The sequence below is a fragment of the Solanum pennellii genome, chromosome 5, assembly GCF_001406875.1.
Source record: "Solanum pennellii chromosome 5, SPENNV200".
Taxonomy (NCBI): Eukaryota; Viridiplantae; Streptophyta; class Magnoliopsida; order Solanales; family Solanaceae; genus Solanum; species Solanum pennellii.
The window spans coordinates 20,798,144-20,811,912 of NC_028641.1; the positions used below are offsets into that span (position 1 = coordinate 20,798,144).

Below are 13,769 nucleotides of genomic sequence, written 5' to 3' on the forward strand. Positions count from 1 at the left end.
ACAAATGCTCTAGAAGGAGGAAGTAGTGTTGCTGAAAAGATCAAGAAGACAATTGCTCTACTTGAGCAATCTAGTTCCAAGAACTCTACCACAAGGGTGAACTGTGATTCAACTTATGAATCATCTCCACGTATATCGTGTAACATGAGTCCACTGAAAATTAACTTACGCGACAACTCATGTTACTCTCCTGCATCTTCGATGATCATGCAAACGATGGTGATTGCTGCTTTCTCTCCTGAGGAACAACTCGCAAAACTGACGAAGTTGGTTGAAGGATTGACGAAGCATGTACAACACCAAGAATCTAGAATTGACAAGTTGATGGACATGATAGAAGGACTTTTAGATGGCGATGTGAGCCATGCACCTGGAAAGGGCATTCAAGTTCAAGAAATCGACGATCCTGCTAAGAAAGCCCCGTTTGTTAAAGAGATGCCAGTTTCTTCTGAAGGAATGATCCCACTCGATCGCTTGAAGGAGTTTATTGAAGGCACTATCAAAGATAAGTATGAAGCCTCCACCAAGTCTTCTCATATGTATGCTAAGCCATACACTGCTAGGATTGATAACTTTAAAATGCCTGCTAGTTATCAGCCTCCTAAATTTAAACAATTTGAGGGAAAAGGAAATCCGAAACAACATGTCGCGCACTTCGTGGAGACATGTAATAATGCTGGAACATATGGAGACTATCTTGTTAAACAATTTGTCCGCTCTCTAAAAGGAAATGATTTTGATTGGTACACGGATCTTGAACCTAACTCTATTGATAGTTGGGAGCAACTAGAACATGAGTTTCTCAATCGCTTCTATAGCACAAGGCGCACGGTGAGCATGGTAGAACTCACGAATACTCGTCAAAGGAAGGATAAATCGGTCATAGATTTAATAAATAGATGGAGGAACGCGAGCCTAAATTGCAAGGACAGGCTTAGTGAAGCTTATGCAATCCAAATGTGTATTCAAGGAATGCACTGGGAGATTCTTTACATCTTGCAAGGAATAAAACCAAAATCTTTCGAGGATTTAGCTACTCGCGCTCATGATACGGAGTTGAGCATGTCATCTGCCAGAAAAGATATGACTATTGTCCATGATCCTCGCAAAGGAAGGGACAAGCAGGCACCCAAGAGATGGAGCAAGTTTCTGCCCAGAAATGACAACAAAGAATCCATGAGTGTAAATGTGTCACCTGCAAAGTTCATCACGAATGAGGGCGTAAAACAAAATGTGAAAACGACTTTCCAAGCACGTTCAAATCAAAAGTCGACGCTAAGGGAGATGCAAGGAAAAAAGTAACCTTTCTTGGATTCTGACGTTTCTGAAATTTTTGATGAATTTCTTGAGTTAAAGCTCATTGACTTTCCAGAGATGAAGCGACCCGATGAAGGTGGAAAAACTGATGACCCAAATTATTGCAAATATCACTGACTTGTGAGTAATCCTCTTGAAAAATGTTTTTTCTTTAAGGATAGAGTGATGCGATTGGTTAACGAAAATAAAATTATCCTTGATGATGATAAGGCTAGTTCTAACAAGATCTCTATCACGTTTGGGTCATTGGATCTTGTCCAAATGTATATCTCTGAAAAGCATGAAGAAGAGCCAGTAGAACAGGACGTTGACATAGATGGTGATGAGGGTTGGATTCTTGTAATTAGGTGAAGACGCAACAAGTCAAACTTACGAAAAGAATTATCCGAGCAACCGGTTAGAGGAAAAATGGTGAAGAAATCAGAGAAGCAAAAATCAATCAAGCGCCCCAAAAGGGCAAAGGTTGAAGTGCATCACTACCAAAAACCTCGACGTCTTGTGACTCTAGAGGAATTCTCGCCAAGCTCGTTCGACACAAAGTCTACTCAAGGCAATGTCGAGGCATCATATTTCAATGTGGATAAAGAAGAAACAATGAAGGTACCTCCTACTGTAAAAGAAGGAAAAACGAGTGAATCCTCACCAAAAGTGTCTCCTGGGGAAGAAGAAAAAGAAACAAGAAAAATCTCAGAAATGATGTCTCTTTCATCTTCTGAAAAATCTATTGAGATTTCTTCCCATGAAGCACATGTCTGTGATACTAAAATCACATTTACAGATAACGATCTTCTATTTGGTGAAACACTACACAATCGTCCTTTGTATATGGTGGGTCATGTGCTAGAGAAGAAGATAAATAGAATCTTAATAGATGAAGGATCTGAAGTCAACATTTTGCCTATCCACACATTGAAGGAACTTGGCATCACGACTGGGGAATTTAGTTAAAGTAGTCTGTTGATAGAAGGATTTAATCAAGGCGGGCAGAGGTCCATTGGCTCTATTAAATTAGAGATCCACATGGGAGATTTGCGATCAAGCGCATGGATGCATGTGATAGACGCAAAGACATCATACAATATATTACTTGGAAGGCCTTGGGTACATGAGAATAGAATTGTCTCATCCTCTTACTATCAATGTTTGAAATGTCTTGAAGGTGGAATTGAAAGAAAGATATATGCAGATGATAATCCTTTCACCGAAGTGGAGACACACTTTGCGGATGCCAAATTCTATTTGAGAAGTTATGTTGTTAAAGGGGTCAAATCCAGTGACGTCAAATCAATCAATATTGATAAGATCATAAGTAAAAGAATTGAAGCGGCTATCGAAAAGGTGAAAATTGACACTAAAGACTCTTGTCCCATTCTTAATGAAAGGAAGATCCTGTCTTCAAAGAAGAAGCAGACTTCTAGATTTTGCTATGTTCCAAAAGCGAAGAAAGAACAAGATCAACCATCTAACCTTGAAGAAAATGCATTAAGAGGGCTAAATCTTCCTATCAGACGGATTGATGCAATAAACTTGTCTTCTATGTTGCCAGAAAAGTCAGTCGCTCAAGATCAAGTGCTATATATGGCTCTTCCTACAAAACGCACAAGAGAAAGTTTTGATCCCAATGCCTACAAGTTATTTGTGAAGGCAGGATACAACCCTAGTGAGCCATCAGCGCTAGGGAAACTCCCATTAGAAGATACAACTAGGAAAGCGCGTGAAGGCCTAGGTTATAGACAACCGCCGCCAATTCACATTTCCATAAGGAGGGCCAGTAATAATCATATAACTTTTGAAAATGACGTCACTGCTCCCAATAAAAGGCCTTGCATCTTTGATCGACTTGGTGAAGCGACAAAAAGAATTTCTGTATTTGAGAGGTTAGGTCCTCTGAAGAAGATTAAGAATAACATGAGTAGTTATTTAAAAGTTACAACGCCTACTTCACATTTGATTCGAAAGGATTTCAGAAGTTTGATTTCTTCTAGGATGAGGCGACGAGTGGAACTTCTTGTTTCCTGTAAAGAGGAACTCAAGGCAAAGATTCATATTGTGGTTTACACCAAAGAGCGCGAGGAAGATGAAGAAAGTGTAGATTCCTCAAATCATGTTACAATCCAAAATGAGTACGATTCTTTGCCTCAAAAGAAGATTCGGGAAGAGGTAGAAGATATTGTCTCGTGTTGTCATATATCGGTCAATGACAATGATCCCGTGGAAGAGGAAGATGCTAAAGATGCACCACCAGAACTTGAAGAAGGAGTAAAGATCACAATAGATCCTTTGAAGGAAGTTAACCTTGGCACTGATGAAGATCCGAAGCCAATTTACTTGAGTGAGTTTCTAGAAATTGATGAAGAAGTCGCTTACATGAATATACTCAAAGAATATAGAGATGTATTTGCTTGGAGTTATAAAGAAATGCCTGGATTGAATCTTAGAGTAGCGGTCCATCAATTGGCAGTCAAAAATGGTCCTCGTCCACTTAAACAAGCTCAAAGACGTTTTAGACCAGACTTGATTCCGTTGATAGAAAATGAAGTTAACAAATTCATTGAGGCAGGCTTTATTTGTGAGGTCAAATATCCTACATGGATTTCAAGTATTGTTCCTGTGAGAAAGAAGAATGGTCAAATTCGAGTTTGCTTTGACTTTAGAGATCTCAATAATGCATTCCCTAAGGATGTGTTTCCTCTTCCCATTCCAGAGTTGATGATTGATGCCACCACTGGTTATGAGGCAATGTCGTTCATGGATGGTTCTTCTGGATATAATCAAATCCGCATGTCACCAAAATATGAAGAACTCATTGCATTCGCACGCCAAAAGGTATATATTGCTACAAAGTGATGCTATTTTGTTTAATGAATGCTAACGCCACATATCAAAGGGCTATGCAAAATATCTTTGACGACTTGCTCCATAAAAATGTTGAATGTTATGTTGATGATTTGGTAGTAAAGTCGAGAAAGAGGGGTGATCATTTGAAAGACTTAAGGATGGTGTTTGAGTTACTCCAAAGATATCAATTAAGGATGAATCCATTGAGATGTGCCTTCGGAGTTACTTCCGGCAAGTTCCTTGTCTTTATTGTGAGATATCGAGGGATTGAAATTGATCAAGCCAAAGTCGATGCAATATCAAATATGCCTGAACCTCGAGATATTCATGAGTTAAAAAGTCTCCAAGGAAAGTTAGCCTACTTGAGAAGGTTCATCTCAAATCTAGCGGGGAGATGTCAACCTTCAGTCATCTCATGAAAAAAGGTGCTCCTTTTAATTGGGACCAAACATGTAGCGAAGCCTTTAAAAGTATCAAATCGTATCTAGCGAAACTTTCGGTTTTGGCAACCCCTATACCTGGAAAACCATTGATACCTTACATTGATGAACAATAAAGGTCTGTAGGAGCCCTGTTAGCTCAAGAGAATAGTGAAGGCAAAAAAAATGCTCTTTATTACTTAAGTAGAACGATGACGCCAAATGAGGTAAATTATTCACCAATTGAAAAGTTATGCTTGGCACTGGTCTTCTCAATTCAAAAGATGAAGCATTATTTTCAAGCCCATGTTGTCTGCCTTATCTCTAGAGCAAATCCCATCAAGTTTGTTATGTCAAAACCTGTCCTTAGTGACGGACTAGCAAGATGGTTACTCCAATTCCAACAATTTGAGATTGTGTACATCCCTCAAAAATTCGTGAAGGGACAAGCACTAGCGGATTTCTTAGCAGACCATCCTATACCAAATGATTGGGAGTTAACTGATAAGTTTCATGATGAAGATGCGATGTTAATTGAAGTTCAACCTCCTTGGAAAATGTACTTTGACAGGGCTGCACATCGCGGCGGAGCTGGTGCCGGCATGGTGTTCATCACTTCACAAGAAGAGATTCTACCATTCTCTTTTACTCTAAAACAATGTTGCTCCAATAATGTCGCTGAATATCAAGCACTGATACTTGGACTTGAAATGGCCGTTGACATGAAACAATTACATTTACAGGTCTTTGGTGACTCTCAATTGGTGATTAATCAACTCTTAGGAAGTTATGAGGTAAAAAAGCCTGAATTGCGCCATTATCATGATTATGCTCGAAAGTTGATAAGATGGCTTGGGGATGTAACCCTTCAACATGTGCGTCGAACAGAGAATAAGAAAGCTGATGAATTGGATACTCTAGCTTCAACGCTAACCCTTCCTAATCAAACGCAAATAATTGTCTATAAAAATGGATAGAACCACCGTCAAATAAGAAAGAATATATTGAAAATAAGCTTGATCATATCGTCGCCATTGTTGAAGCTGCGAAGGAAGATTGGAGACAACCCATCATTGACTACCTATGTTATTGGATACATCCAGAAAATCCAAGAAGAAGAACTGACATACATCGTCGTGCACCTCGTTTCCTTAACTATAAGGACACAATATATAGGAGATCATTTGAGGGTATGTTATTACGATGTTTGGGAGAGGAAGAAGCGATTCAAGCTCTGCAAGAAGCACACTCAGGAGTATGTGGATCACATCAATCTAGACCAAAACTTCACTTTCACATAAAGAGGATGGGGTATTACTGGTCAACCATGGTGAAAGATTGCTTATATTACGCCAGGAAATGTGATGCTTGTCAATTTCATGCGAATTTCATTCATCAGCCACCGGAAGTATTGCACCCAACCATCGCATCTTGGCCATTTGAAGCTTGGGGACTGGATATTGTAGGACCATTACCAAAGTCTTCTGGTGGACACTTGTACATCATGGCTGCAACTGATTACTTTTCAAAATGGGCTGAAGCTGTCGCTCTTAAAGAGGTGAGAAAGAGAATGTTGCAAATTTTATCCGAGTAAATATTATCTATCACTTTGGCATCCCTCGCTATATAATAACAGACAATGGCAAACCATTTGATAACAATTTAATGAACAAGAATTGTGATCTTTTTTACTTTAAGCAGCGTAAATCTTCTATGTACCATGCTACCGCTAATGGTCTTGCTGAAGCATTCAATAAGACTCTATGCAACCTACTCAAGAAAGTTGTCTCCAAATCCAAACGGGATTGGCATGAAAGAATGGAAGAAGCTTTGTGGGCATATAGGACAACATATCGCACACCAACTCAAGCAACACCATATTCACTTGCTTTTGGAGTTGAAGCAGTCCTGCCACTCGAACGTCAAATACACTCCTTAAGACTTGCTATTCAAGAAGGGCCCACTGAGGAAGAAAATGCTTGATTGCGTCTTTCTGAGTTAGAAGCACTTGATTAAAAGAGGTTAGAAGCCCAACAAAACCTTCAATGTTATCAATGTCGTCTATCTCGTGCTTTTAATAAGAAGGTTTTCTTGAGGTTCTTTCAAGTTGGAGATCAAGTTCTTGCGGTAAGAAGACCAATCATTACTTCGCACAAGTCTGGGGGCAAATTTACCTCAAAGTGGGATGGACCATATGTCGTACAAGAAGCATATTAAAATGGTGCTTACAAGCTTGTTGATAATGATGGCTTAAGGATCTGTCCTATTAATGCCAAATTCCTAAAGAGATACTATCCTTGAAGTAAGATGATGCTCCTTAAGGTACGAGCCTAAACTGTATGTCACTACTGGCCCGCAAGAGTATAAACTATGTACGGCACAACCACAAAAAAAAAGAATAATCACTCAAATCCCCAGAACTACGTTGTGACTTGATCCTCTTTATTGAGGTACGTAGGCTCTTAGAACCATATTCTAAGTTCAGTTGCATGAGTGTAAAAAAAAATGTTCCCACTTGATTTGTCGCATGAAAGTCAAAGCGATATGTATTTTATTTTATCTTTTGTCTCATAAAACTTTAGACTTGTACGAAGTATTGATGGGTCTATGGAAGGAGAAAACACTTATATTTTTTTTGAATTTACAAGTTAAAGGTTCTAAAACTTGTTACGAGTTGAAGCATCGGATTCCACAAAATTCATAAGTCAAGTTTAAATATGCAAGCTAAATAAAAATGTGGAACTTGCGCTATATTCATTCGTATTAACATGGAAAATGCGACATGACTTTGAATTAATAAAAGCTTGCAATCAAGAATTAACGACCAATCAAAAGTTAAAAAGTAAAATAAAAAAAATGGGAGAGACCAAATAAAAAGTCTAATCTAAGCGTAACTTGTAGTTGGTCAAATCTTGACGACTAGCCTCCAAGCACTCTCTTTTTTGTTCCATGCGAATTGAATCTTCAGGCGTTAATAAACTCATATTCTCATACGAGAATATCTCATCTTCTGTAGCTAAAATCTTGGCTTGGATCTCCTCGACGTTCTTCTGAGCAGCTTGTAAAACAGCTTCAAGACCCTCTCGCTCTCTTTGTAAAGTTGCTAGCTTCCGCTTAACCTTTTTTAGCGATTTCTTGTTAGAAGAGACATGTTTTGCCTTCTCACCTTCCTCTACTTTGAATAATTCGAGACGCTCTTTGGCATTGGAAAGCAGTTCAATCTTCCTATCTTCATGCACCTTGTCAACAAAATTAGAGTGTTCTTGATCATAAGAAGTAGCATGATCAAAAAGATAATCTACCAAGCTTTTTAATGGTGAATGATCTAATAAATTCATCTCACTCATCTCCTTGAAAATCTCATAAATATCATCTTTGTAAGATGAAATATTGTTTAGAGAAGTTCTGGAAAGTTTTCCACAGATCTCTTCCCAAAGACCCAAGATGTACTTCCTTTTGTGATTGAACACCACACCTCTTCCTTCGAAGACATACATAGCACCATTAATCTTAAGAAGAACTCGGGAAAGCTAATTTAAGATAGGAGCCAACCCTTTTAAAGTTTGGCCACGAGAAGTAGATGATGACTCTTGATCTTTCTCGATATTTGAAATTGATTTTGACTTAGGTCTCAATATCGCGGTAGACTCTTCGCTAACTTGTGGCCTTTCACGCGGTGATCCTTGTAAATGTCCATCAGCATCAACCTACAAACGAAAGGGGCAGGTTAGCAAGGTCATTTCATTTTATTTACTTTATTTATTTATTTTAAATAAAAATATTTACCTTGTTACTCTGAATTGTCAATAATCTGGAAGGACTATTGACACTTCGAACTTCTACAATTTCAGCCCCAGATAGTTCAACTCTTTGCCTCTTCCAACATCGATCCTTGCTTGTTTTGTTTGTTTCTTGAAGGGACAGTTTACTAGAGAAGAGAAATTGGGGGCATTTCTCTTTATCGGTAGGAGTATGAACCAGTTCTTTCTTAGATGCCTTAGAAAAGTTTAGCTTATTACTTTGATGTTGGGGAGCAAGTGGTGTCTTAACTTTTGAAAGTGTTTTCTCGATATCTTGACTTTTGTCTTCTAGAAGGGTAACAAATTCTGACCCAAGTTTTTCTACCATAAAATTCAAATTATTCTCAAGAAACATTCCATATGACCTCTCCCACCAAGATGAATATGGGGTGGTATAAAGCTTATTTGCGGAAGTTACCGCAGGAGGAAACGTCGCTTTAGACATAGTCACACGTGATACACAAATGCACACTCAACACGAATATCATTTTCTAAATAGCCAAGATTATCTTGATTGAAACCGAATCGGCGACTAAATCGGTGCGGACTATATGGCTCAATGACAAAGGAATCTCCCCTCCTCAATGGAAGATAATTAAAACGAATGCTCATAAAATAAGCTTGATCCAACTCTAATGATTTTTCATCATCAATATAACAAGTTGGGTGAGGCCTACTAAGCATGGTTGCATTCCATAAAATGTTCTCCCCCCGATGAACACGCTTTCTTGCCTCATCTTTGTCAAAATAATTTGCAGTACCTTCTCCAGAATATACCACCATTCGTGGTAGAGAAGGTCCACTAGTAAGCGGATAGTGTGTTTTGAGATAATAAGCAAGCCAACCATAGACATAGTGTATGGGAAAACAAACTCTTACATGGTCCAACTGTGAAGAATTTGAAATTTTATTTAAGCCATGATATATGCTTGTTAAAATTGGAACCGCAAGGCTAACCGTTTTACCGCTCGCCATTAAACTCGCTATCTTGAAAGTCTCAGGTCGAATGAAATTGCCTTCTTCAGACGGAAGTACAAAGGCACATAACCAACATGACAAAAAGGCCGTCAGATAAGACTCATATTTTTGATGTTTCGCTCCAAGCTTAGAAAATACCATCTCTTAAGTACTTGACCATGTATTTATCTCAGTAGGTATTTCGCCCGTTGGATTATGAGTAGACGACAAACGTCGAGATTTCTTCTCTTTTCTTGGGGGAGCTAGCTCATATTTGAGATCTTTCTTGCACCAAAATTGTAGCCATTCATTAAAAGAGATTCCCATATTACCATGATTTTCCTCTTTAAGGTGATGAAAGGTAGCAAACATATATTCACAAGTTCGAGGAAGAAATCTTTCCCTCTTATCATTAAATCCTGTACGTTTAGTGGAGTTTGGTATCACTTTTTTGTAAGGGTATCCGTTAATTGGCAAACCACCAATAATATGCAACTCCCAAAGAGATATGGATGTTTCCCCAGCAGCTGTAAGTAATGTATTTGTTTGAGGGCACCAAGCCTCACAAAAGGCTTGTATAATATTGGAGTTCCGATCATAGGTAAAAAGAGAAGCAAATACAGCATCACGAATACAACCACTGTTTAGAGTTTGCCCATTTTTGCTTAAGACATCTTCTGTCCATTCCAGTACCCCGGAATGAAACAATATTCACCTTCAACCACAATGTTGTCTCCCCAACGTAGTTCTTCTTGAATCATGCGACGACTTAAATTTGAAAAGGTCCTCGCAACGTTTGTACGATGAGGAATTGGTTTCTCAAGATACCATACTTTAGAGGTTTTATTAGATTTATGATCGTATTCGGATGTCCAGTTTTTCATATAAAGTGTGTTTCTCAATTGTGGCCATGAATCAACATAACGACCAATAAAGATTCCTGGACCAAAAACATAATCTCCATCGTACTACCCTCTGATCCAACGATGAGATACTTGAGTTTAGAAAATGGACAAGCATAATCCTTGAAGAAAACCATTGTTCAAACTGCATAAAAGAAGAAATAAATAAAAGTGTTAATGTTTATTTATAATAATGCACGAAAGAAGATAAACTCGAAAAAGAGGGTAGTTAAGAAGGGGCGAATAATTTAAACATTCGGGACATTGTAACACCTTGAGTTTATTTTCAAGGTGGGAGCGTTACACGGTGTCCTATTAAAGCTTTAAGTTGGTTAAGCATTCAGGATCTTGTAACACCTTGAGTTTATTTTCAAGGTGGGAGCATTACACGGTATCCCATTAAAGCTTCAAGTTGGTTAAGCATTCAGGACCTTGTAGCACCTGGAGTTTATTTTAAAGGCGTTAGCGTTACACGGTATCCTATTAAAACTTTAAGTTGGTTAATCATGCGGGACCTTGTAACACCTTGAGTTTATTTTTCAAGGCGGGAGTGTTACACTTTATTCAAATAAAGCTTCATGGTCAAGCATTCGGGACCTTGTAACACCTTGAGTTTGTTTTCAAGGCGGGAGTGGTACACGATATTCTAATAGAGCTTCATGGTCAAGCATTCAGGACTTTGTAACACCTTGAGTTTGTTTTCAAGGCGGAAGTGTTACACGGTATTCTAATAAAGCTTCATGGTCAAGCATTCGGGACCTTGTAACACCTTGAGTTTATTTTCAAGACGGATGAGTTACACGGTATTCTAATTAAAGCCTCATGGTCAAGCATTCAGGACCTTGTAACACCTTGAGTTTATTTTCAAGGCGGGAGCGTTACACGGTATCCTATAAAAGCTTCAAGTTGATCAAGCATTCAGGACCTTGTAACACCTTGAGTTTATTTTCAAGGCGGGAGCATTACACGGTATCCTATAAAAGCTTCAAGTTGATCAAGCATTCAGGACCTTGTAACACCTTGAGTTTATTTTCAAGGCGGGAGCATTACACGGTATCCTATAAAAGCTTCAAGTTGATCAAGCATTCAGGACCTTGTAACACCTTGAGTTTATTTTCAAGGCGGGAGCATTACACGGTATCCTATAAAAGCTTCAAGTTGATCAAGCATTCAGGACCTTGTAACACCTTGAGTTTATTTTCAAGGCGGGAGCATTACACGGTATCCTATAAAAGCTTCAAGTTGATCAAGCATTCAGGACCTTGTAACACCTTGAGTTTATTTTCAAGGCGGGAGCATTACACGGTATCCTATAAAAGCTTCAAGTTGATCAAGCATTCAGGACCTTGTAACACCTTGAGTTTATTTTCAAGGCGGGAGCATTACACGGTATCCTATAAAAGCTTCAAGTTGATCAAGCATTCAGGACCTTGTAACACCTTGAGTTTATTTTCAAGGCGGGAGCATTACACGGTATCCTATAAAAGCTTCAAGTTGATCAAGCATTCAGGACCTTGTAACACCTTGAGTTTATTTTCAAGGCGGGAGCATTACACGGTATCCTATAAAAGCTTCAAGTTGATCAAGCATTCAGGACCTTGTAACACCTTGAGTTTATTTTCAAGGCGGGAGCATTACACGGTATCCTATAAAAGCTTCAAGTTGATCAAGCATTCAGGACCTTGTAACACCTTGAGTTTATTTTCAAGGCGGGAGCATTACACGGTATCCTATAAAAGCTTCAAGTTGATCAAGCATTCAGGACCTTGTAACACCTTGAGTTTATTTTCAAGGCGGGAGCATTACACGGTATCCTATAAAAGCTTCAAGTTGATCAAGCATTCAGGACCTTGTAACACCTTGAGTTTATTTTCAAGGCGGGAGCATTACACGGTATCCTATAAAAGCTTCAAGTTGATCAAGCATTCAGGACCTTGTAACACCTTGAGTTTATTTTCAAGGCGGGAGCATTACACGGTATCCTATAAAAGCTTCAAGTTGATCAAGCATTCAGGACCTTGTAACACCTTGAGTTTATTTTCAAGGCGGGAGCATTACACGGTATCCTATAAAAGCTTCAAGTTGATCAAGCATTCAGGACCTTGTAACACCTTGAGTTTATTTTCAAGGCGGGAGCATTACACGGTATCCTATAAAAGCTTCAAGTTGATCAAGCATTCAGGACCTTGTAACACCTTGAGTTTATTTTCAAGGCGGGAGCATTACACGGTATCCTATAAAAGCTTCAAGTTGATCAAGCATTCAGGACCTTGTAACACCTTGAGTTTATTTTCAAGGCGGGAGCATTACACGGTATCCTATAAAAGCTTCAAGTTGATCAAGCATTCAGGACCTTGTAACACCTTGAGTTTATTTTCAAGGCGGGAGCATTACACGGTATCCTATAAAAGCTTCAAGTTGATCAAGCATTCAGGACCTTGTAACACCTTGAGTTTATTTTCAAGGCGGGAGCATTACACGGTATCCTATAAAAGCTTCAAGTTGATCAAGCATTCAGGACCTTGTAACACCTTGAGTTTATTTTCAAGGCGGGAGCATTACACGGTATCCTATAAAAGCTTCAAGTTGATCAAGCATTCAGGACCTTGTAACACCTTGAGTTTATTTTCAAGGCGGGAGCATTACACGGTATCCTATAAAAGCTTCAAGTTGATCAAGCATTCAGGACCTTGTAACACCTTGAGTTTATTTTCAAGGCGGGAGCATTACACGGTATCCTATAAAAGCTTCAAGTTGATCAAGCATTCAGGACCTTGTAACACCTTGAGTTTATTTTCAAGGCGGGAGCGTTACACGGTATCCTATAAAAGCTTCAAGTTGGTTAAGAATTCAGGACCTTGTAACACCTTGAGTTTATTTTAAAGGCGGGAGTGTTACACGGTATTCTAGTAAAGCTTCATGGTCAAACATTCAGGACCTTGTAACACCTTGAGTTTATTTTCAAGGCGGGAGCATTACACGGTATACTATAAAGCTTCAAGTTGGTCAAGCATTCGGGACCTTGTAACACCTTGAATGTATTTTCAAGGTGGGAGTGTTACACGGTATTCTAGTAAAGCTTCATGGTCAAACATTCAGGACCTTGTAACACCTTGAGTTTATTTTCAAGGCTGGAGTGTTACACGGTATCCTAGTAAAGTTTCAAGTTGATCAAGCATTCGGGACCTTGTAACACCTTGAATTTATTTTCAAGGCGGGAGCGTTACACGGTATTCTAGTAAACCTTTATGGTTAAGCATTCGGGATCTTGTAACACCTTGAGTTTATTTTCAAGGCGGGAACGTTACACGGTATTCTATTAAAACTTTATGTTGGTCAAGCATTCAAGACCTTGTAACTCCTTGAGTTTATTTCAAGGCAGGAGCGTTACACGGTATTCTAGTTTAACCTCAAGTTGGTGATCTTTAAAGCGGAGAAGTTTTAAAAAACATCCCTTCACACCTTAAAATCAATTTTTTTGTGTGTTAAGATATCTCTCCATTACATGTCTTCCTATATATATATATATATATATA

General features: G+C 38.8%; 1 pseudogene; it reads right to left on the reverse strand.

Annotated features, from left to right (window-relative positions):
* Positions 1–7,453: 7,453 nt before the first annotated feature.
* On the reverse strand, positions 7,454–8,819 carry LOC114077148 (annotated as a pseudogene).
* Positions 8,820–13,769: the final 4,950 nt, after the last annotated feature.